Source organism: Thalassophryne amazonica, chromosome 2 (assembly GCF_902500255.1).
Source record: "Thalassophryne amazonica chromosome 2, fThaAma1.1, whole genome shotgun sequence".
NCBI classification, from domain to species: Eukaryota; Metazoa; Chordata; class Actinopteri; order Batrachoidiformes; family Batrachoididae; genus Thalassophryne; species Thalassophryne amazonica.
In genome coordinates this window covers 33870659-33894228 of record NC_047104.1, presented here as the reverse complement: position 1 = coordinate 33894228, position 23570 = coordinate 33870659, and the positions used below count along the sequence as shown (strand labels likewise).

Genomic DNA, 23570 nt, shown 5'->3' with positions numbered 1-23570 from the left:
TTAAAGGCAAGCACGAGTGAGAAGAAGAAAATATCAAATCTCCTCTTCACTGAACTGCATAGTCCAGACAATGATGCAGTCACGCGCTGGCTTCCTGCCCACTGTCTAAAGCTCAACTCGCACTCCCTCTGCATTCAACCACCGCCTCCGCCAACTGCACGCAGCATCTTCAGCAACTACAGCCTTTCGCCTGTCACTGGAAGAACACAAACACACACACACACACACACACTTGGAAGTTCTTTACCAAAACAACAACACAGCGAGTAGCTGTGCCTTCTTTCTTCTGCTCCATATCAGCGGACACACGGAACACGGAGGTTGCTTCCTGGAGAGCTCGATACACAGCCACCCCCAGAATGATGCCAGGTCTGAAACAGTGAACACTGAAAGCCTCCGCATGCCACTCTCCAGCAACACACACGGTTTCTCCTCTTGCCCATGCCAAGATTCACAGACTTTTTTTTGTAACTATTACATTCTAAATGTGGTTAATTGCTCTTAAAACAAAATTAATGAACTTGACTTAAAATGTTATAAGGCACTTGTTTGAAAAGAAAACTCATTACTTGGAGATTACTATCATAAAAAGTTGTTACATCTCTAGAAAAGTCACTAAATTAGAAACACTGAAACAAAAGCTGGTTAGTAGACAGGGTGTGGTGGTGTTGTTGAGAATTATGCCATTCCTGCACAGCAAAGATGTAAAGCAAGCTGAATAAATATTTTTCAGTTCAGTATTTTATTGTATCCAGATGTAATCCCTGTGTGATTACCAGTGTTTCAACTCGTTTCAACTAGTTAATTCAAGATGATTTGTGCTATATGTTATGATTTGTGCTATATGAGGATACTGAAAGATCCAAACCCAGCACACTGTAAACTCAAATGCTCAAAATAATCACATGAAGTAAAATATAAAAATGAAACATTTCTACAACTTAAAAATTTTAAGTTTCTGTGACCTTTTAGTCCTTTTACATTTGTTGAACTGATCATTTTTAATTAACCTGGTGTCATGGTTGGATTTGTGGATTATGTTATTTGGGGTTTTATAGGGCAGCACAGTGTCATTTTAATCCCTATGTGATTTCGCATGATTGGACGACAAATGGGGACAACCAGCATAAACATGGCAGAGAATCCCCAAGCAGAGTGTGGGAGTTTCAGTACAAACCATTCAGCCATCTCGGTAAACCTAAAAGCATACTCACTGTCACCTAGAGGACCCTGTCAATTTAAGATGTGCCGTTGGTTTAAAATTGTTTCCGCTGAAACCCCCATCCTCCGAATGGTTTGTGCTGACACTCCCACACTCCCCCGGGGATTAGTCTCTTCCCACAAATAGCGTCAATTCTAACAGGAAAATGGTGTACTGTGTTGTTTTTGGCTGCAATCACCGAAGCAGTCACAAAAAGTGCAGTTTTTTTCGGTTCCCAGTAGAAAGGAAGATGAGGCAAATGGGAGATGTCTTGTTGGTACACAGCTGGCAGCTAACCAGAGTAGGTGGGTTCTCATGCCTGCACAACCGCCTCAACACATTTGAGTAGCAGGTCATCAACAAACCACAACACATGTCTACTTTCCACCTCATCATCACTTTTCTTTGTATTTACACTTTGTTTGCATGTAATTTGCCCAAAACCTCAGAGAAAGTGCCATGTTTCTGTCCCTGGAAGTAGAGAAATTATGTCATATGCATCATATTTTACCCCTTTAGCGCCCACCCTCAAACGAGACTATACTGCCCAATTGTTTGTTCTTTTGATGTTATGGTTGGTTTAGTGTTCCCTGTATTCTCTTGTCCTTTGTCTGGGGATTTGGTGTTGGGTGTGTCTTTCCTCTTGTCCTCTGTTTGCCATGTGCTATTCCTGATCTTTCCACCTCACCTGTTTTTCATTTCCCCTGATCACTTCCTGTATTTAAGCCTCACGTTTCCCTCTTGTCTTTACCAGATTGGTTGTGCTTTTTTGCCAGTGTTTTCAGCCTTGTCTTACAGTGTACTTGCTTCCTAGTTTATATCTTGCTGTGTACTGACGTTCTGCCTGTTTTTTGATGTTGCCTGCCGTCTCATGTTTTGGACACTGTTAGTGGTTTTTGTCTGCCTCCCTGTGTACCGAACCTTGCCTGACAACCAAGTAAAGCTTTTTGAAATTCCACTTGTGTGTCTAAGTCCCCTGATTGTGTCCAGTCATTTTGTATCTCAGATTCTGATGCATGGATTAAGTAAGAACCACCTAAAAGTACAATTTCACTTATTTCTTTTGTGTAAATTAATGCATTTGAAAACAGTAACAGCATTAGAGTAGGCTATGTGGGGTTAGGGATAAGCCTAATAAGAAAGCATCCAATTGATTTCTGTACTGAAGCTATTATATGTGCATTCAAAAATTATACTGAAGATGATCAAGAAAGACAATATATGAAGACAGAATTCAGAGTTCAGGAGCTTTACATTAAAATTTTCATGAATATGCCAAATGGTTTGGATGGTAGAGATTTGTTTGCATTTATTTGACTTAAAAGATTTATGGGTAGGATTTAACCTTTGATCAGCACCGCCAAGCAGAAAGTGACACTAACAAGCGTAATGTGAAGACATTTACTTGATTTTTGTTGTTGTTGTTGTTTTAAGTTAGCTGGACTCAAGATAAGTGAGGCAATGAACTGCAACAGTTTTTAAGTGTTGAGTTACATACTTTTGACTTTTATAAGTTAAACTGTTTGTCTTAAGTTTAATTAAAAAGGCTACAAATGACATTAACAGAGTAACATGGCCGCTCATTGTGAACAGACTTGGTTCTAAAACAAGCTTCCAAGTTCAGGACCACCTGTGCCCATTCACCATATGAGTTTTGTCAGGAAAGGCATCTGGTGTAAAACTTGCATCAGATAATCATGCAAATCCATATTGGATCTGCTGTGGTGATGACAGAAGTTGAAAGAACTTACTTTTTCAAAACAAACAAACAAATTAATATTAAGTTGAATACACACAAAGGAGAGTGTTTGTGGCATTATTATTGCTATTATTCTATTATTCTAAACTTAATTCCATAGGAGAAGTGACTGAAAACATTAAGACACAGTAACTCAAAAATATTTCAGTTGACTTATTAAGCACATGGATTTAACTGTAATCAAAAGGTACATGCGGCGCATACTTCAAATATTTATGTCATGAAAAACTTTGATATTTAAGTTAATGTACTTAAAATATTAAGGTAATTGGTTTTATTAATTGTTTTGAGTTCAGAGAACTTGTTTGGGGTAGCATGATGGTTTCTTGGTTAGCACTGTTGCCTGAGATCAAGAAGGTTAAGGGGATCTCTTCCAACCTGGTCCTGTATGTTTGGAGTTTGCATGTTCTCCATGTGTTTGTGTGGGTTCCTTGTGGTTGCTCTGGTTTCCTCCCAATTTCAAAGACAAACAAGTTGAGACAGTTGGAAAATTTAAGTCAGTTGGTGTGTGAATGTGCCTGTTGTTTATGTGGCCCTGCAATGGACTGGTAGCCTTTCCAGGATGTTCCCTCTGCCCATTGACTGCTGGGATAAGCTACAGCTCCTCTGTTACCCTTGCATTTTTATTATTTGTGATTACCATTAGTAACATAACATGTATGTACAAGGGTACTTAAAAAAAAGGTCTCTTGGGCTCAAGATGGGACCTTCTTCCATAAAGGGATATCAAAGCTTGAATATCTGTGGACCAAGTGCATTGAACATAAGACAATGCTGCAAAATAATGCAAGAACAATCTTTCTCCTATGACGTTTTCTGGGTGAGGACAACAACTTTTTGAAGTACCCTTGTATGTTTGCCAAAACATCGAAACAGCTCATGTCTTGCATTGTTTTCAAGTATTCTGTGTGGGAGTTATGTGTTAAGGTTTAAACTACCAAGCCAAGATTGGACCCCTGGATACAGATGTAACAGGATGATTTTTATGTATGGTTGTATTTTGGTTTCACACTTTATTTTGAAGTGTGTGGTTTTATTTTTGATTTTTGCATTTGCATTTACTTCCTGTTTGAATCCTCCCAAGTGGTTACTGTGAAGCTGTGTGTAGAAAAGGGCATCAGTGTTTGATTTGTTTGAGGAAGCTGTCATCTTTAAATATTGACATCATGGCATTGTTTTATTGGTCTTTTATTGAATCTGTTTTGTCTTATTCTTTAGTGTCATGGTATGGTGCTTTGTCAGTGAAGGAAAGGAACAAACTAATGCAGATTGTGAAGTGGTCAGGGAAGCTGATTGGAGAGCCACACCTTAGCCCCGAGTTGTTGTATATTAGGCAGCTAAATACGATCACGAAATCATTTCTAAATGACCATTCACACCCTCTATATGGGGAATTTCAGCTACTCCCCTTTGGTCAGAGGTTTGCAGTCACAAAGTGCAGAACAAAGCGCTACAGGAACAGCTTTATTCCAGCTGCTATTATTCAGATAAATAAATTATAGGAGGAAAATTTGCACCAAATTAGGTAGTTTCTAAGCTGTGGTTTGATGTGGCTTTGAGCACTTTTATGAATGTGTTGGGCCTTTAAGTATGTTAGTGTTGTTATTATATGTTCTAAGTTGGATGCTTTCTGTGATTGCAACACAAATCTACCTACGGGTATTAATAAAGTAACCCAAACCTGGAGCAGGCTTGTTTTAGCCAATGACTGCTTGGGCTGTGCCCACAAAAGATCAGACAGCAGAGACTACAGTCCATGCTATATGGTCCAATGCAATTCAGGTTTTTGGTTCCCCTGTGAGGTTCCACTCAGACGAAGGTGCTAATTTTAAGTCCACTCTTGTTAAATAACTTTGCCAGCTTTATGGTATTAGCAAAAGCCAGACCACTTCATATCACCCTGCTGGTAATGGAAGTGTAGAAAGGATAAACCAGACATTGCTTAACATGTTGCACTCCCTAGAGGTTGAGAGAAAGCATAGGTGGTCTGAGTATTTGCCAGAGCTTATGGCAGCCTATAATAATGCTCCTAATAGTGCTACAGGCTATGCACCTTCCTTTTTAATGTTTGGCAGGCACATGACACAACCAGTAGATATGGGCCTCGGTGTTGGTAGACAACCTGAGGAATATAACACTGATGGTGGGTTATAGACCACCATCAAAAGTTATCCTTGGCCTATAGCTTAGCCAGGCAAAATCAAGGAAGAGTGGCAGAGCATAACAAGTGCATCTATGACAGAAAGGCTAATGCTTTACCCCTGGCCCCAGGTGAGCGAGTGTGGGTGCGAAATAGAAACTGTAAAGGTCAAGGTTGGTTGGTTTACAAAATTAGTCCTGAGAAAGGAGGAAGAGAGAAAAAAAAAAACAGCCATAGAAACGCATTGAAACTCTATATTGGACATTCTGAGGACAGTTTGAGGTTCCCACAGAGACTGGCTTAGAAGATAAGGCCCCATACTACTGGTTTTTGCTTGACCCTCTTGCAAACCCAGCAGATAATCCTGTTGTAAATTTGTCTGATGTACCATTCCGCTTACGGTGTTCCACCAGGCCGAACTTGAGACAGCCATCCATTTGTTTTAGACCAGGTGAGGATTGAGGTTGTGGTTACACCTGGAGCAGGATTGTTTTAGCCAGTGACTGTAAGCGTGGTGGTTGAAGCCAGTGGACCTGGGCATTTTATAGGGTGGGAGTGTTTGTAGGCGGGGGAGGCAAGTACGAGAAGATGCAAGCACCAGAGACCACATGAAGCAGAGGGAACAACGAGGACGGAATGGTGGAGAAGAGCTTGGGTTGGAGCAGCAGTAGCAGCAGTAGCAGCAGTAATAGCGGCGGCAGCAGCAGTGACGACAACGAACGGTGGTGTGGAGCCGAGTACCATGTGCAACACAGCAGGCGGGCAAAGTCACTCTGCCCCTGCACATAAGTGACTATCTCGTACTCTGGCATGGGAGAAACCTGACTGTTGTTATTAGCCTGCGTTGCCGTGCGAATGAGTGACTGCCTCGAGTTTTATGTCTCAGCCTTGGCTTCATCGGTTGTAGGACCTCCAAGGGGAGAATTATTGGCCTGTGAAACCAGAGCACCACGTGCATCACGGCAGTTGGGCAGAGTTTCTCTGCCCCTGTGTGTAAGTTTTCATTGAGTGCTCCGGTAGGACTTCTGCCCTGTGATTATGGAAAATGCTGTTAGTTAAAGGAATTGTTTACTGCTTCGAGCTCCCTGTATTTCAGGTGTGCTGGAGGGGTGCAGCTCGAGTTATACTGCCAGACTCCACAGCCAACCACCCACCCAGCCACCCCCCCATTTCCTTGTAATTGGACGGCTTCCTCATAATTGAACTGATTAATTGTCTTTTGTTTTTTCTAAGTATATTTTGTTTTTTCTAAGTATATTTTGTGATATTTTTAGTTTGTAATAAATTATTTTTGTTAATGGGTGGTCTTTTGGTTGATTGCACTGTTTGCCTCATTTTAGTAGTATTTTTAGTATTTTAGTAGTATTTTTAGTATTTTAATATTTGAGTTCCAAGTACTCACCAAACACTACGTGGCATTGTCTGGCTGTCTTATCCACGTGCTCGGCCATGACACAGGCACCAGTACAAAAGGGGTTAGTGCAAAATCCAAGGTGTTTAATGAGCCAATGTGACAGTGAATAAACAACAGTGACAAGATAGTCCCAGGTGACATTAGAGCCAAAAACTAAACACAGCCAAGGCTTGAGCCAAAAGAGGAAGGTAACAAAACAGCAACAATTCAAAAACACTGTGAGAATGAAACCCTTACAAACAGGAGATCAGGGTGCAGCCAGAACATGTAGCATGACGGACACTGAATGTAATCAACCCGCAAATAAGGAAGTACAGGTGAGGCTTCAAATAGCAGATAAACTAATGAATGACCGGTTTAACAAATTAGGGAAAGGAAGGACACATACACGTTGGAACTAATTGCAAACAAGGTGACTGACAGCTGAAATCAGCATATAATCCAAGTGCAAATCTTATATCCCCATCACACTTAGCATGAATGAGCCTGAATTCCGCACGAATGAGGATTTGACCAACAACCGAGCAAATTTGAGGTGCATTTGAAATCCTCGTACAGCATTCTTACAGCAGACGGCACATTTGTGCAGCCAGAGCACATGCATGTGGTACGCCTGTGGTGGAAAACATCAAACGGCAGTCAAGGTGCAGTTGCACAATAATCTGACTGCAGTCATAATGTTCATATGGCATGAAAATGGAATGCAAAGCATTCAGTGAGCGTTCAAGGGGCTGTTCGAAATGTTTAGGGACGTCAGTCTGGTATGCTTCAAGTTTCTTCCTGTAACCAAAAATTGCCAGAGGGAGTGTTTCCTGACCACTGTTGTAAATGTGCTTGCTCAAGGGGTGGGTGAGGTTAGATTCCACTTTTGAAGTGCCTTGGAGTGACTTATGTTGTGATATGGTACTGTCTAAATAACTTCAATTGAATATTGGGGGAATGTCAACTAAAACATTTTGGTCAGGTGCCATGTTTTCTCAGCATGATCCAGCATGCAGACCAAGGAGATACCCGTGTTTCACCTGGCTGCAGCAGACTGATTGCTACTTTTGAAAGGTGAGGAGAGCCTAGGTGGTTGCCAACCAGGATCCAAGGTGGTTCCCCAGTGTTGTGGATGCCGTGATCCAGACCTGACCTCATGTAGAGTGTTTCTTTTTTTAATCCATGAAAAACAAATACTTTATAAATCTCAGATTGAAAACACAATTGCCAAAGTAGAAAATCATTGCAGTAAAAGTCACTATAAGTATCAAATTCACTTTACGGCTTGATATCTGTGAACTCTGCCTCTCACCCAGTGCCTACTGGAATAGGTTCCAGCCCTCCCCATATGCCTTAATTAATATAAGCAGCTTTTAGAATATGAATGAATGAATGTCCTTTATGAAGAAATAGGAATGATGTGAATACAGCTTTTCTAGCTATCTGTCTGTATGTTGACCTGTCAGTCTGCTCTGTGCTTAAATATTATTGTGCCTTCTGTCCTCGACAGCATTCATAAAAAAAAAAAAAAAAAAAAAAAAACTGCAACTATAAAGTCTCATCTTTAACAGAAACACAGTGGATGCGACATGCAGGGACAATTTCATGTTAAAGGATTTTGTGAACTTGAGCAGCACTTTTTATTTATTTATTTATTTATTTTTACTATAATGAGAATCATTATCTTCCTAAGGTGTTCCCATGTCCCAAGACACCTATCGCTCTCTTGTTTAACTGGATTCATAAATTGCATCCTGGGGCTCCTCATAAATCACTGAGGTTACATAAGGCGACTTTCAAAGTCTGTCTTACTGAGGCGATCCGTTTACTTGATTTAGGATCATTAACTTTGTTTTGCAGGTCCAAGTCATGAGGTAAAATTTAAATTAATTTGATGTGGATCAGTGAAGTGTGCCTTTTTCAGATAGTAGTCTGGAATAGATTGGGTCACATGAAGATGCCACAAAGTTGCACACTGTGGTGTTTTCATTTATAAGTGATCCAAATATTTATTCAATTTCTATACTTGCTTACTCGAATGAAGGGTCATGGAGGGACTGGAGCCCATCCCAGTAGTCTTGGGACATGAGGCAGAGTCCACCCTGGACAGGACGCCTGTCTATTACAGAGAAATCCAAATATCAGGTTGTTTTATTGTTATGAGTACAAAAAAATTGTTCTGTTATTTCTCAAAATAAAGCATGTGAGCTTTCTTTGATGTATAGGAAAATTTTATAGCAACCGGTTCCTTATTATTATCAGAACTTCAAAGGGGTTCAGGCCAATTTTCATATATAATCACAATCAAAAGCAAATGTAATGCAACATATATTATGAACTCAGGGTTGCTCAGCAGTTCTCTAAATTAGCGATCCCCAAACTGTGGGATGTGGCCTCTTGGTGGGCTGTGATGGTACTGCAGGGGTGTGTCCAGGTGACTCCAGTATGCCAAAGGTGGGGCCTTGATGCTGTTCTGGTTGCACAGTTGCTCTCATGGCTGGTGCTTTGGCTGCCATGTCTTGTTTTCCATTCCTTTCAGTCATTGTTAAATTGTGGAACTCACCCAAATTACACTCATCATGGCCAAATGAATATTAAGTCCATTTGAAGATTTAAAAATGTGCAAAAATGTAGCAGGCTCCAGTATTTTACATCTGCAACATCTCTGTTTCTTTGATGCATCCATCCATTCATCCATTTTCTTCCACTTTATCCGGAGTCGGGTCGTGGGGGCAGCAGCTCAAGCAAAGCCGCCCAGACCTCCCGATCCACACACGCCTCCCCCAGCATCTCCGGGGGAACCCCAAGGCGTTCCCAAGCCAGCCGAGAGATGTAATCCTTCCAGCGTGTCCTGGGTCTTCCCCGGGGCCTCCTCCAAATGCGACGTGCCAGGAACACCTCTCCAGCGAGGCGTCCAGGGGGCATCTGGAAAAGATGCCCGAGCCACCTCAACTGACTCCTTTCGATGTGGAGGAGCAGCGGCTCAACTCCGAGCTCCTCCCGAGTGACCGAGCTCCTCACCCTATCTCTAAGGGAGCGCCCAGCCACCCTGCGGAGGAAACTCATCTCGGCCGCTTGTACCCACGATCTTGTTCTTTCGGTCATGAGCCAAATCTCATGACCATAGGTGAGGATCGGAACGTCGATCGATCAAGAGCTTTGCCCCCCTACTCAGCTCTCTCTTCACCACGACGGTCCAATACAGCGACCGCATCACTGCAGACGCTGCACCGATCCGTCTATCGATCTCATGCTCCATCTGTCCCTCACTCGTGAACAAGACCCCGAGATACTTAAACTCCTCCACTTGAGGCAAGGACACTCCACCGACCTGAAGAGGGCAAAGCACCATTTTCCGGTCGAGAACCATGGCCTCGGATTTGGAGGTGCTGATTTTCATCCCGGACACTTCACACTCGGCTGCAAACCGCCCCAGTGCACGCTGAAGGTCCTGATTTGACGAAGCCAACAGAACCACATCGTCCGCAAACAACAGAGACGAGATTCTGTGGTTCCCAAACCAGACCCCCTCTACACCCTGGCTGCACCTAGAAATTCTGTCCATAAAAATAATGAACAGAACCAGTGACAAAGGGCAGCCCTGGCAGAGGCCAACGTGCACTGGAAACAGGTTTGACTTACTACTGGCAATGCAAACCAAGCTCCTGCTGTGGTCGTACAGGGACCGGATAGCCCTTAGCAAAGGACCCCGGACCCCGTACTCCCAGAGCATTCCCCACAGGGTGCCCCGAGGGACACGGTTGAACGCCTTCTCCAGATCCACAAAACACATGTGGACTGGTTGGGCGAACTCCCATGAACCCTCGAGCACCCGATGGAGCGTGTAGAGCTGGTCCAGTGTGCTGCGACCAGGACAAAAACCACACTGCTCTTCCTGAATCCGAGGGTCGACCATCGGTCGAATTCTCCTCTCCAGTACTCTGGAATAGACCTTACCGGGGAGGCTGAGGAGTGTGATGCCCCTATAGTTGGAACACACCCTCCGGTCCCCCTTCTTAAACAGAGGGACCACCACCCCGGTCTGCCAATCCAGAGGCACTGTCCCCAGTATGGCGGAGCCGGGGTCCCACCCTGGAGCCAGGCCTGGGGTTGGGGCTCGCGCGCGAGCGCCTGGTGGTCGGGCCTTAGCCCATGGGGCCCGGCCGGGCTCAGCCCGAAGGAGCAACGTGGGCCCGCCCTCCTGTGGGTTCACCACCTGCAGAGGGGGCCATGGGGGTCGGGTGCAGAGAGGATTGGGTGGCGGTCGAGGGCGGGTGGCCCGGCGGCCCGGTCCATGCTCACAGCCCCTGGCTGTTGGGACGTGGAATGTCACCTTGCTGGGGGGCAAGGAGCCTCAGCTTGTGCAGGAGGTTGAGAGATACCGACTAGAGATAGTCGGGCTCACCTCCACGCACAGCATGGGCTCTGGTACCCAACTCCTGGAGAGGGGCTGGACACTTCATTCTTCTGGCGTTGCCCACGGGGAGAGGTGGCGAGCTGGGGTTGCATTGCTTATTGCTCCCCAGCTCAGTCGCCATGTGTTGGAGTTCACTCCGGTGAATGAGAGGGTCGCGTCCCTACGCCTTCGGGTCGGGGACAGGTCTCTCACCGTTGTCGCGGCCTACCGGCCGAGCGGCAGTACAGAGTACCCGACCTTCCTGGAGTCCCTGGGAGGGGTACTAGATAGCACTCCGACTGGGGACTCCATTGTTCTCCTGGGGGATTTCAATGCCCACGTGGGCGGCAACAGTGAGACCTGGAGGGGGGTGATCGGGAAGCACAGCCTCCCTGATCTGAGCCCAAGTGGTGTTCAGTTGTTGGGCTTCTGTACTAGTCACAGGTTGTCCACCACAAACACCATGTTCGAGCACAAGGGTGTCCATAAGTGCACGTGGCACCAGGACACCCTGAGCCGGAGGTCTATGATCGACTTTGTAGTTGTATCATCTGACCTTCAGCCACGTGTCTCGGACACTCGGGTAAAGAGAGGGGCAGAGCTGTCGACCGATCACCACCTGGTGGTGAGTTGGATCCGCTGGGAGGGGAGGAAGCCGGTCAGACCTGGCAGGCCCAAACGTATTGTGAGGGTCTGCTGGGAACGAACCCTCTGTCAGGGAGGTCTTCAACTCCCACCTCCTGGAGAGCTTCTCCCAGATCCCGGGGGAGGTTGGAGACATGGAGTCTGAGTGGACCATGTTCTCCACCTCCATTGTTGATGCGGCTGCTTGTAGCTGTGGTGGCAAGGTCTCTGGTGCCTGTCGCGTCGGCAATCCCCGAACCCGGTGGTGGACACCGGAAGTAAGGGATGCCGTCAAGCTGAAGAAGGAGTCCTACTTATCTTTGTTGGTAGGTGGGACTCCAGAGGCAGCTGACAGGTACCGGCAGGCCAAGCGTGCCGCAGCCCGTGCGGTCGCAGAGGCAAAAACTCGGGTCTGGGAGGAGTTCGGGGAGGCTATGGAGGAGAACTATCGGTCAGCCTCAAAGAGATTCTGGCAAACCGTCCGACGCCTCAGGAGGTGGAAGCAGCTCTCCACCGGCACTGTTTACAGTGTGGGTGGGGAGCTGTTGACCCTGACTGGGGATGTTGTTGGGCGGTGGAAGGAGTACTTTGAGGATCTCTTCAATCCCATCGTCACGTCTTCCGAAGAGGAAGCAGAGACTGGGGACCCAGAGGTGGACTCATCCATTACCCAGGCAGAAGTCACTGAGGTGGTTAGAAAGCTCCTAGGTGGCAAGGCTCCTGGGGTGGATGAAATCCGCCCTGAGTACCTTAAGTCTCTGGATGTTGTGGGACTGTTTTGGTTGACACGCCTCTGCAACATCGCGTGGCGATCGGGGACAGTGCCTTCTTTGATGCAGGATTTCAAAAACAGATATTTGGTCAGTTGATCCATCCAAATATCGATAATATCGATACTACTGTTGGAATTGATATTGAATGATACCAGTGTAATGAGATTGATTAGTTTCAGTTTCTTTCCTGTGTGCTCTGCTGCATTCAGAAAAGAAGTGCACTAAACAGGAGAAATTTTGTTATCCGAAGCCAAAACATGGCCACCGGGTATTGCAAAGAGTTTGCATCCATTTGTCCATCTGTCTGTCTGTGCTCATCCAACCTGATCTCATGGCAAGTTGTGATTCAGGAGCATGAAATATACATTAATCTACTGGTTTGTGATATTGTGACGAAAAGCGCCTCATTTTCATCACAGCAGCACAAGTTCATTCTAATTCATTTCATGATGGCTGCATGAAATTAAAAGTGAAGCGGGGGAGGGGGGGTTGGAGGTGGTTATGGATAGGGTGGGGGGAAGGAGCAAGGTTACACATTAAAATCACCAGTGTTAAATTAACACTGACAGTGAACATATGATCCCACTCTGAGCAGAGTAGGACCATATGTACACTGACAGTGTTGGATTTACACTGGTGATTTTACTGTGTCGGGTTGGGAGTAGGAGTTGGCTTAGTAATAGTGAGCTAAAAAAAAGTCACGAAAATTTGACTCATTTCGTGACGGGAGCATGAAAAAAAAAACCACAACCTGGTCTCACGGAAAGCCGTGATTCAGCTGCACGAAATATACATTAATCTATTGGTTTGTGACATTGTGACGTCATTCTAATTCATTCCGTGATGGCTGCACGAAGTTAAAGTGAAGCGGGGGGGTCGGGGTGGTTATGGTTAGGGTGGGGGAAAGGAGTAAGATTAGGTTATGTTTAAGGTTAGGGTTGGGGGTAGTTGTAGAGTTAGGAATAGTGAGTTAAAAAAAGAGAAACATCACGAAAATATGACTCATTTTGTCACGGGAGCATGAAAAAAACATGAGACTGGGCTGAAAAAAAAATGTGAGACTGGGCTGGCTCATCATAGCTCCATTCCCATTATTGCTAGGGTCTTCAAATTCACAGGGAGCATTCTTGAAACAGAGACCTTGGACAAGATAGCTAACCTTGACCTATTTTAAGTGGTCAATAGGTCACATTCTTTCTACATACTCTGTCATTGATTACATGCTCATACGGCCAAGGGTACTTTAGCGTTGCATTCTGTTTCTATTTTTATTTGTGTAATTTATTTCCTGAACACTCAGTCTGCATGAAAGTCTACTTGTTTTATAACATTTGTTGTGGAGTCATAATTTTGTACACTTTTTTTTAATTATTATTTAAGAATAATAATACAGAAAAGAACTGCAGTGAAGGGAGAATTTTTTATTAAATTTTTGTATTGTAGTTTCTAAACATGGAATAATAATAATAATAATAATAATAATAATAATTATTATTATTATTTGTTCTAGAGTGTTAATTTTGTGCACTTTGATTATTAAAAAAACAAAAAAAATTCCAGATATCACAATGTATGTGGAAAATGTGATTTGTTAATCTTCTATTGTTTCTCAACAAAACATTTTATTATGACAGTAAAGTATTTTTAACTACCTATAAAATTTGCCCAAATTCTGTCCTTTGTTTTAACTAACTAATAATCAAAAGGAAAAAAAAAAATCACAAAACATTTAAAAGTCATAAATATTCATTCAGATTTAGCAATTTGATGATGCATCCAACTTAATTATTGAAGAGTATCAGTATCAATACTGGTATTGGCAATACTGGCCCTGTATTTACTTAGCATCAGATCTATTACAAATCTTGCAGTATTGAATACCTACAGAAGCGTATCGCATTCACTGGATAAAAAAAAAAAAAAAGACCGCTGATCTCGGAATTACGAGGAAAGATCTCATAATTATGACATCAGGATCTCGTAATTACGAGATCAGGCTATTTTTATTTTTATTTATTTATTTATTGTGTGTGTGTGTGTGTGTGTGTGTGTGTGTGTGTGTGTGTGTGTGTGTGTGTGTGTGTGTGTGTGTGTGTGTGTGTGTGTGTGTGTGTGTGTGTAAAATCACTTCCGTATAATATGCTTCTGTACTTGCAGTCCCTCGGTAAAGACAAGTATGAGAATTACCGACTCATCATCGAAAATTGGCCAGTTTGTAACCTCTGACACTGCACTGTGATCACACACCATGGCACACTCAAAGTGTGGATTTCCTCCTAAACTATTCCTGGATGAATGAACCTCCTCCAGTGAGGCAGGGCACGGGGCACACAGACTGGCATGTGCCTGGGTGGGAGTGACCCCGCTTTGTCCCTCAGTGGTCGGTGGGTCTGTTGTGTGAGTGAAAGCTGGAAGACGCCCCGTGGTCCTCCCTGGACTTTCATCCAGGAGCACTTCAGGGGAAAATCCACACTTTGTGTTTGATTGCAGTGTGTTATCATCGGCTGAGCTCAGCCCACTTCTTTACTGAGGGACTGGAAGAACGGAAGTATATACATAAAACAATTTAGACACCTGATCTTGTCTCATAATTATGAGATCCTGATCTTGTAATTACAAGATCTTTTCTTGTAATTATGAGATCTTTTCTCATAATTACAAGATCCTGATGTTGTAATTATGAGATCTTTTCTCGTAATTATGAGATCAGCTGTCATTTTTTTTATCCAGTGAATGCATACGCTTCTGTACATAACACATATTTTGGTTTTGTTTGCAGGCTGACACATTATGTATAAAAAAGAAAAAGGAAAAAAAAAAAAAAAAGACTGTCAACTTGGATATTTTCCAGATAATACTAAGGACACTCAAGCCAAGATTCACAAAGTTGCTCTATGTTCAAATCAGTGGCTAAATACATTGTGAAAAATCTAGTATAATCAATGTAGGAAACAGTGTTTTTACATGGCAAAATTAAAGAAAACAACACCAAATAAAGGAATATCTGTTGGAAGAATGGCGTTTCATTCCTCTAATGGAGTTTCAGAGACTTTTAGAATCAATTTCAAGGCACAGTGAAGCTGTTGCACATGGTGGTCCAATAATTTAAACTCTAAATGAACCTATTTTATATTTAACAAAATGTCCAAGTTTATCGAAAAACAACAAAAACAAAATTATTTAATATGATGACACAAAAAATAAAATTTTGTCTGTATATTTTAATGCAGTTATTAGCACCCTCTGATGTATTTACATTTATTTCCACTCAATTTGCTCGATGATTCATGTGAGACTCAAGGCTGATTTTAATCCATGTTACTGTAACTGAATTTGACATTTTGCCGAAGGTTGTGCAGCATGCTACTTATCTTGTCACCACTGTGCTATCAAAATTGTTAAACAATTTCAGGTCATTATTAAGACACACTACATTGAATATTGTTCATCTGTCGCTCACGACTGGTGCTGTTTCTGCTTGTTTACAAGCTGCAGTGATTAAACCATTTAAAAAAACTTAGGCTCCATACTGCTAATTATAGAATGCCCTCAAATTTACCATTGCTTTCAAAAATAATTGAATACCTTTTCAACAACTGGCATTTTGTCTCATTTGTATCAGTGTTAAGGATGTATTACTCAACAGAAACTGCACTCACTGAATTGACCACTGATCTTCTGCTCTCAGTGGTACAAAAACTGCATTTGTAGTACAACCCCAATTCCAATGAAGTTGGAACGTTGTGTAAAATGTAAATAAAAACAGAATACAAGGATTTGCAAATCCTCTTCAACCTATATTGAATTGAATACACCACAAAGACAAGATATTTAATGTTGAAACTGATAGACTTTATTGTTTTTGTGCAAATATTTGCTCATTTTAAAATGGTTGTCTGCAACACGTTTCAAAAAAGGTGGGACAGTGGTATGTTAACCACTGTGTTACATCACCTTTCCTTCTAACAACACTTAATAAGTGTTTGGGAACTGAGGACGCTCATGATTGGGTATAAAAGGAGCATCCCTAAAAGTCTCAGCCATTCACAAGCAAAGATGGGGTGAGGGTCACCACTTTGTGAACAACTGCATGAAAAATTAGTCCAACAGTTTCTCAATGTTCAGTTGCAAGGAATTTAGGGATTCCATCATCTACAGTCCATAATATAATCAGAAAATTCAGAGAATCTGGAGAACTTTCTACATGTAAGCTGCAAAGCTGAAAACCAATGAATGCTTGTGACCTTCGACCCCTCAGGTGGCACTGCATTAAAAACCAACATCATTGTGTAAAGGATCTTACCACGTGGGCTCATGAACACTTCAGAAAACCACTGTCAGGTTAACACAGTTAGTCGCTACATCTACAAGTACAAGTTAAAACTCTACCATGCAAAGCAAAAGTCATACATCAACAACATCCAGAAACGCCGCTGCATTCTATGGGCCCGAGCTCATTTGAAATGGACAGATGAAAATTGGAAAAGTGTGCTTTTGGTCTGATGACTCCACATTTCAAATTGCTTTTGGAAATCATGGACATCGTGTCCTCCGGACAAAAGAGGAAAAAGACCATCCAGACTGCTACCAGTGCTAGGTTCAAAAGCCAGCATCTGTGATGGTATGGGGGTGTGTTAGTGCCCATAGCATGGACAACTTAGACTTCACTGGAATTGGGGTTGTACATGTAATATTGTCAAATAAATACATGCAATTGTATTTACTTTAAAAATGTTTATATCTAATCTGTATGTTAAACTCTAATTACAGAAACTGCAGTTATGCTTAAAACTGTCATTCTTTCATGTTAATATATTTTTTAATGTTTGCTTTATTTACAGTGTGCACCGCATGAAACTTATTCCTCCATCCAGAGGGACAAAATGAAAAGATAAGTTTATAACAAAAGACACATATGTTTTGTTCATATTAAAGTTATGTCCAACATTCAGTCCCTCCAGATGTCAATATTTGTTTACATATCAATCAATCAATCAAATTTTATTTGTTAAGCGCTTTACAACAACCTAAGTTGACCAAAGCGCTGTACATATAAAAATTGTATTTAAAATATAGTTAAAAAGAAGAACAGATACATTTTATTCCCAAGTCTAAACAAGACTAAGTATCAAAAGCACATCTAAACAAATACGTTTTGAGTTTTGTTTTAAAAAGGGGCAGATCCGAGATGGCACGCAAGTCGAGGGGCAGTGAGTTCCAAAGTTTAGGACCTGCTACTGCGAAAGCACGATCACCCCACTGTTTGCTTCGAGACATGGGCTGCTCCAACAAGCAGAGCTGTGCAGATCGTAGAAATCTGCTGGGCTGGTGAAGGGTCAGAATCTCACATAGATACGCAGGTGCGAGGCTGTGGATGGAGCAGAAACGAACAGGAGAAGTTTGTATTGGATTCTGTATTTCACTGGCAGCCAGTGGAGAGAGCGCAGAACAGGTGTGATATGGTGATGTTTACAAGAATTTGTGAGGAGCCGGGCAGCAGCATTCTGTAGCAGTTGTAATCTGTGTAAGGATGTTTGACTGAGTCCAATGTACAGAGCATTGCAGTAGTCCAAGCATGAGCTGATGAATGCGTGGATTGCTTTCTCCAGGTCACAACAACTGAGGAAGGGTTTCACTTTTGTGAAAATGCGGAGCTGAAAGAAGCTTGTCTTAACAACAGAGTCAATTTGTTTATGGAGATTTAGGTCAGTGTCCAAATGAACTCCTAAGTTTCTGATTACGGTGTTATGGTGAGGAAGTGAGTGACCGTTTGAGACAACGGCGAGTGGGCTTGTGGTGCCAAAAAGACAGAATTCCGTTTTGGATTCATTTAGACTCAGGAAATTCTGTGTGAGCCAGTGCTTGATGTCATCCATACAGGTGTTGATGGCCTGAGATGCATCTGGAAAATCTGGTGAGACTGGTAGATAGATTTGAAGATCATCGGCATACATATGAAAAGACACATTATGGCTGGAGATGATTGAACCCAGAGGCAGCATGTAAAGAGAGAACAGAACTGGGCCCAAAATGGAGCCTTGCGGGACAACAGAAGACAGTTGGGCTGTAGAAGAGGAGTGGCCATTGATGAAAACAGAGAAGTGCCTGTCTGTTAAATAGGACCTGAACCACTGCAGCATGGGTCCCTGAAAGCCCACCTGCTGGGCTAGACAGTTCAGGAGGATGGAGTGGTCCACTGTATCGAATGCTGCAGTGAGATCAAGCATTACCAACAGTACAGGTCTCTTTGAGTCCAGGGACAACAGGATGTCATTTTGGACTCTCAACAGTGCGGATTCAGTACTGTGGCGTGTACGAAAACCTGACTGAAATTTATCAAAAATCAGATTCTGGTCCAGAAAGCTTCTCTAGAATTTTGGAGAGAAAAGCCAAATGGGACACTGGTCTGAAGTTTGACAGTACTACTGGATCAAGGTTTGGTTTTACATATATATTTATATAATGGCTGAGTGGATCCTTGTCATTTGATTGGTGATTTGTATGGCACATGACATGGATTATTCATCCCATTTTTTGTTGCATTGCATTTAGAGTGCAGTTTGATTCCATTTAGAGTGCAAACTTGGTTCCATGTGTTTGATACCATTGCAATCTACACACACATCTACACACACACACACACACACACATGCGCACACATGCACTCACACACACAAAACAAATCCACTGCGCTGTCTGGAGGCTGTTAGTAGGAAGTTAGAATGAAAAGCTGGACAAATTTATGACTTGATTTTTTTCGCTGCACTGAGGATGTACACAGTCTTTTTTGTAGTACACGTGCGCACAAGCACCAACCCGGTTGTGTGAGAATGTGCACACACATGGGACAGCGACACATACGAGACGGCAATTTGATTGAGCTAACTGACAGTGCTAATTCTTATAATACAGTCAGTGCACAGCATCACTGGACTACACGTCACAATTTGGACTTTAGCAGCAGCAGAACACTAAAATGTAAGTCCCTTTTCTGTTGTTTATACATTAATAAACAAGGATCTATTTTAGCTGTTATGTAAAATAATGAATGTTTTTACATTCTTTCAATGGAACGAATATTTAATTCGGTGAAAGCTGGAACAAACGAATCAACTTTGTCTCATTGAATGGCATGTTCCAGTTTTCACCTCATGAAATATTCCAACCCTGTCTCACGGCAAGTTGTGATTCAGGAGCACAAAATATACATTAATCTATTGATTTGTGATATTGTGACGAAAAGTGCTTCATTTTCATCACAGCAGCACAAATTCATTCTCATTCATACCGTGATGGCTGCATGAAATTAAAAGTGAAGCGGGGGAGTTGGGGTGGTTATGGTTAAGGTGGGGGGAAGGAGTACAATTAGGTTATGGTTAAATTAGGGATGGGGTTGAAGTAGGGTTAGTAATATTGAGTTAAAAAAAGCCCCGTCAGGAAAATTTGACTCATTTCGTGCCAGGAGCACGAAAAAAAAAAGCGTGAGACTGGACTGGCTCATCATAGCTCCATTCCCATTATTGCTAGGGTCTTCAAATTCACAGGGAGCATTCTTGAAACAGAGACCTTGGACAAGATAGCTAACCTTGACCTATTTTAAGTGGTCAATAGGTCACATTCTTTCTACATACTCTGTCATTGATTACATGCTCATACGGCCAAGGGTACTTTAGCGTTGCATTCTGTTTCTATTTTTATTTGTGTAATTTATTTCCTGAACACTCAGTCTGCATGAAAGTCTACTTGTTTTATAACATTTGTTGTGGAGTCATAATTTTGTACACTTTTTTTTAATTATTATTTAAGAATAATAATACAGAAAAGAACTGCAGTGAAGGGAGAATTTTTTATTAAATTTTTGTATTGTAGTTTCTAAACATGGAATAATAATAATAATAATAATAATTATTATTATTATTATTATTTGTTCTAGAGTGTTAATTTTGTGCACTTTGATTATTAAAAAAACAAAAAAAATTCCAGATATCACAATGTATGTGGAAAATGTGATTTGTTAATCTTCTATTGTTTCTCAACAAAACATTTTATTATGACAGTAAAGTATTTTTAACTACCTATAAAATTTGCCCAAATTCTGTCCTTTGTTTTAACTAACTAATAATCAAAAGGAAAAAAAAAATCACAAAACATTTAAAAGTCATAAATATTCATTCAGATTTAGCAATTTGATGATGCATCCAACTTAATTATTGAAGAGTATCAGTATCAATACTGGTATTGGCAATACTGGCCCTGTATTTACTTAGCATCAGATCTATTCCAAATCTTGCAGTATTGAATACCTACAGAAGCGTATCGCATTCACTGGATAAAAAAAAAAAAAAAGACCGCTGATCTCGGAATTACGAGGAAAGATCTCATAATTATGACATCAGGATCTCGTAATTACGAGATCAGGCTATTTTTATTTATTTATTTATTGTGTGTGTGTGTGTGTGTGTGTGTGTGTGTGTGTGTGTGTGTGTGTGTGTGTGTGTGTGTGTGTGTGTGTGTGTGTGTGTGTGTGTGTAAAATCACTTCCGTATAATATGCTTCTGTACTTGCAGTCCCTCGGTAAAGACAAGTATGAGAATTACCGACTCATCATCGAAAATTGGCCAGTTTGTAACCTCTGACACTGCACTGTGATCACACACCATGGCACACTCAAAGTGTGGATTTCCTCCTAAACTATTCCTGGATGAATGAACCTCCTCCAGTGAGGCAGGGCACGGGGCACACAGACTGGCATGTGCCTGGGTGGGAGTGACCCCGCTTTGTCCCTCAGTGGTCGGTGGGTCTGTTGTGTGAGTGAAAGCTGGAAGACGCCCCGTGGTCCTCCCTGGACTTTCATCCAGGAGCACTTCAGGGGAAAATCCACACTTTGTGTTTGATTGCAGTGTGTTATCATCGGCTGAGCTCAGCCCACTTCTTTACTGAGGGACTGGAAGAACGGAAGTATATACATAAAACAATTTAGACACCTGATCTTGTCTCATAATTATGAGATCCTGATCTTGTAATTACAAGATCTTTTCTTGTAATTATGAGATCTTTTCTCATAATTACAAGATCCTGATGTTGTAATTATGAGATCTTTTCTCGTAATTATGAGATCAGCTGTCATTTTTTTTATCCAGTGAATGCATACGCTTCTGTACATAACACATATTTTGGTTTTGTTTGCAGGCTGACACATTATGTATAAAAAAGAAAAAGGAAAAAAAAAAAAAAGACTGTCAACTTGGATATTTTCCAGATAATACTAAGGACACTCAAGCCAAGATTCACAAAGTTGCTCTATGTTCAAATCAGTGGCTAAATACATTGTGAAAAATCTAGTATAATCAATGTAGGAAACAGTGTTTTTACATGGCAAAATTAAAGAAAACAACACCAAATAAAGGAATATCTGTTGGAAGAATGGCGTTTCATTCCTCTAATGGAGTTTCAGAGACTTTTAGAATCAATTTCAAGGCACAGTGAAGCTGTTGCACATGGTGGTCCAATAATTTAAACTCTAAATGAACCTATTTTATATTTAACAAAATGTCCAAGTTTATCGAAAAACAACAAAAACAAAATTATTTAATATGATGACACAAAAATAAAATTTTGTCTGTATATTTTAATGCAGTTATTAGCACCCTCTGATGTATTTACATTTATTTCCACTCAATTTGCTCGATGATTCATGTGAGACTCAAGGCTGATTTTAATCCATGTTACTGTAACTGAATTTGACATTTTGCCGAAGGTTGTGCAGCATGCTACTTATCTTGTCACCACTGTGCTATCAAAATTGTTAAACAATTTCAGGTCATTATTAAGACACACTACATTGAATATTGTTCATCTGTCGCTCACGACTGGTGCTGTTTCTGCTTGTTTACAAGCTGCAGTGATTAAACCATTTAAAAAAACTTAGGCTCCATACTGCTAATTATAGAATGCCCTCAAATTTACCATTGCTTTCAAAAATAATTGAATACCTTTTCAACAACTGGCATTTTGTCTCATTTGTATCAGTGTTAAGGATGTATTACTCAACAGAAACTGCACTCACTGAATTGACCACTGATCTTCTGCTCTCAGTGGTACAAAAACTGCATTTGTAGTACAACCCCAATTCCAATGAAGTTGGAACGTTGTGTAAAATGTAAATAAAAACAGAATACAAGGATTTGCAAATCCTCTTCAACCTATATTGAATTGAATACACCACAAAGACAAGATATTTAATGTTGAAACTGATAGACTTTATTGTTTTTGTGCAAATATTTGCTCATTTTAAAATGGTTGTCTGCAACACGTTTCAAAAAAGGTGGGACAGTGGTATGTTAACCACTGTGTTACATCACCTTTCCTTCTAACAACACTTAATAAGTGTTTGGGAACTGAGGACGCTCATGATTGGGTATAAAAGGAGCATCCCTAAAAGTCTCAGCCATTCACAAGCAAAGATGGGGTGAGGGTCACCACTTTGTGAACAACTGCATGAAAAATTAGTCCAACAGTTTCTCAATGTTCAGTTGCAAGGAATTTAGGGATTCCATCATCTACAGTCCATAATATAATCAGAAAATTCAGAGAATCTGGAGAACTTTCTACATGTAAGCTGCAAAGCTGAAAACCAATGAATGCTTGTGACCTTCGACCCCTCAGGTGGCACTGCATTAAAAACCAACATCATTGTGTAAAGGATCTTACCACGTGGGCTCATGAACACTTCAGAAAACCACTGTCAGTTAACACAGTTAGTCGCTACATCTACAAGTACAAGTTAAAACTCTACCATGCAAAGCAAAAGTCATACATCAACAACATCCAGAAACGCCGCTGCATTCTATGGGCCCGAGCTCATTTGAAATGGACAGATGAAAATTGGAAAAGTGTGCTTTTGGTCTGATGACTCCACATTTCAAATTGCTTTTGGAAATCATGGACATCGTGTCCTCCGGACAAAAGAGGAAAAAGACCATCCAGACTGCTACCAGTGCTAGGTTCAAAAGCCAGCATCTGTGATGGTATGGGGGTGTGTTAGTGCCCATAGCATGGACAACTTAGACTTCACTGGAATTGGGGTTGTACATGTAATATTGTCAAATAAATACATGCAATTGTATTTACTTTAAAAATGTTTATATCTAATCTGTATGTTAAACTCTAATTACAGAAACTGCAGTTATGCTTAAAACTGTCATTCTTTCATGTTAATATATTTTTAATGTTTGCTTTATTTACAGTGTGCACCGCATGAAACTTATTCCTCCATCCAGAG

At 41.6% G+C, this 23570-nt stretch overlaps 1 protein-coding gene across 1 annotated transcript in view; it reads right to left on the bottom strand.

Moving 5' to 3' along the window:
- The window catches only part of luzp2 (leucine zipper protein 2), a 712019-nt gene that overhangs the window by 116992 nt on the left and 571457 nt on the right, over window positions 1-23570 (bottom strand). The window lies entirely within an intron of this gene.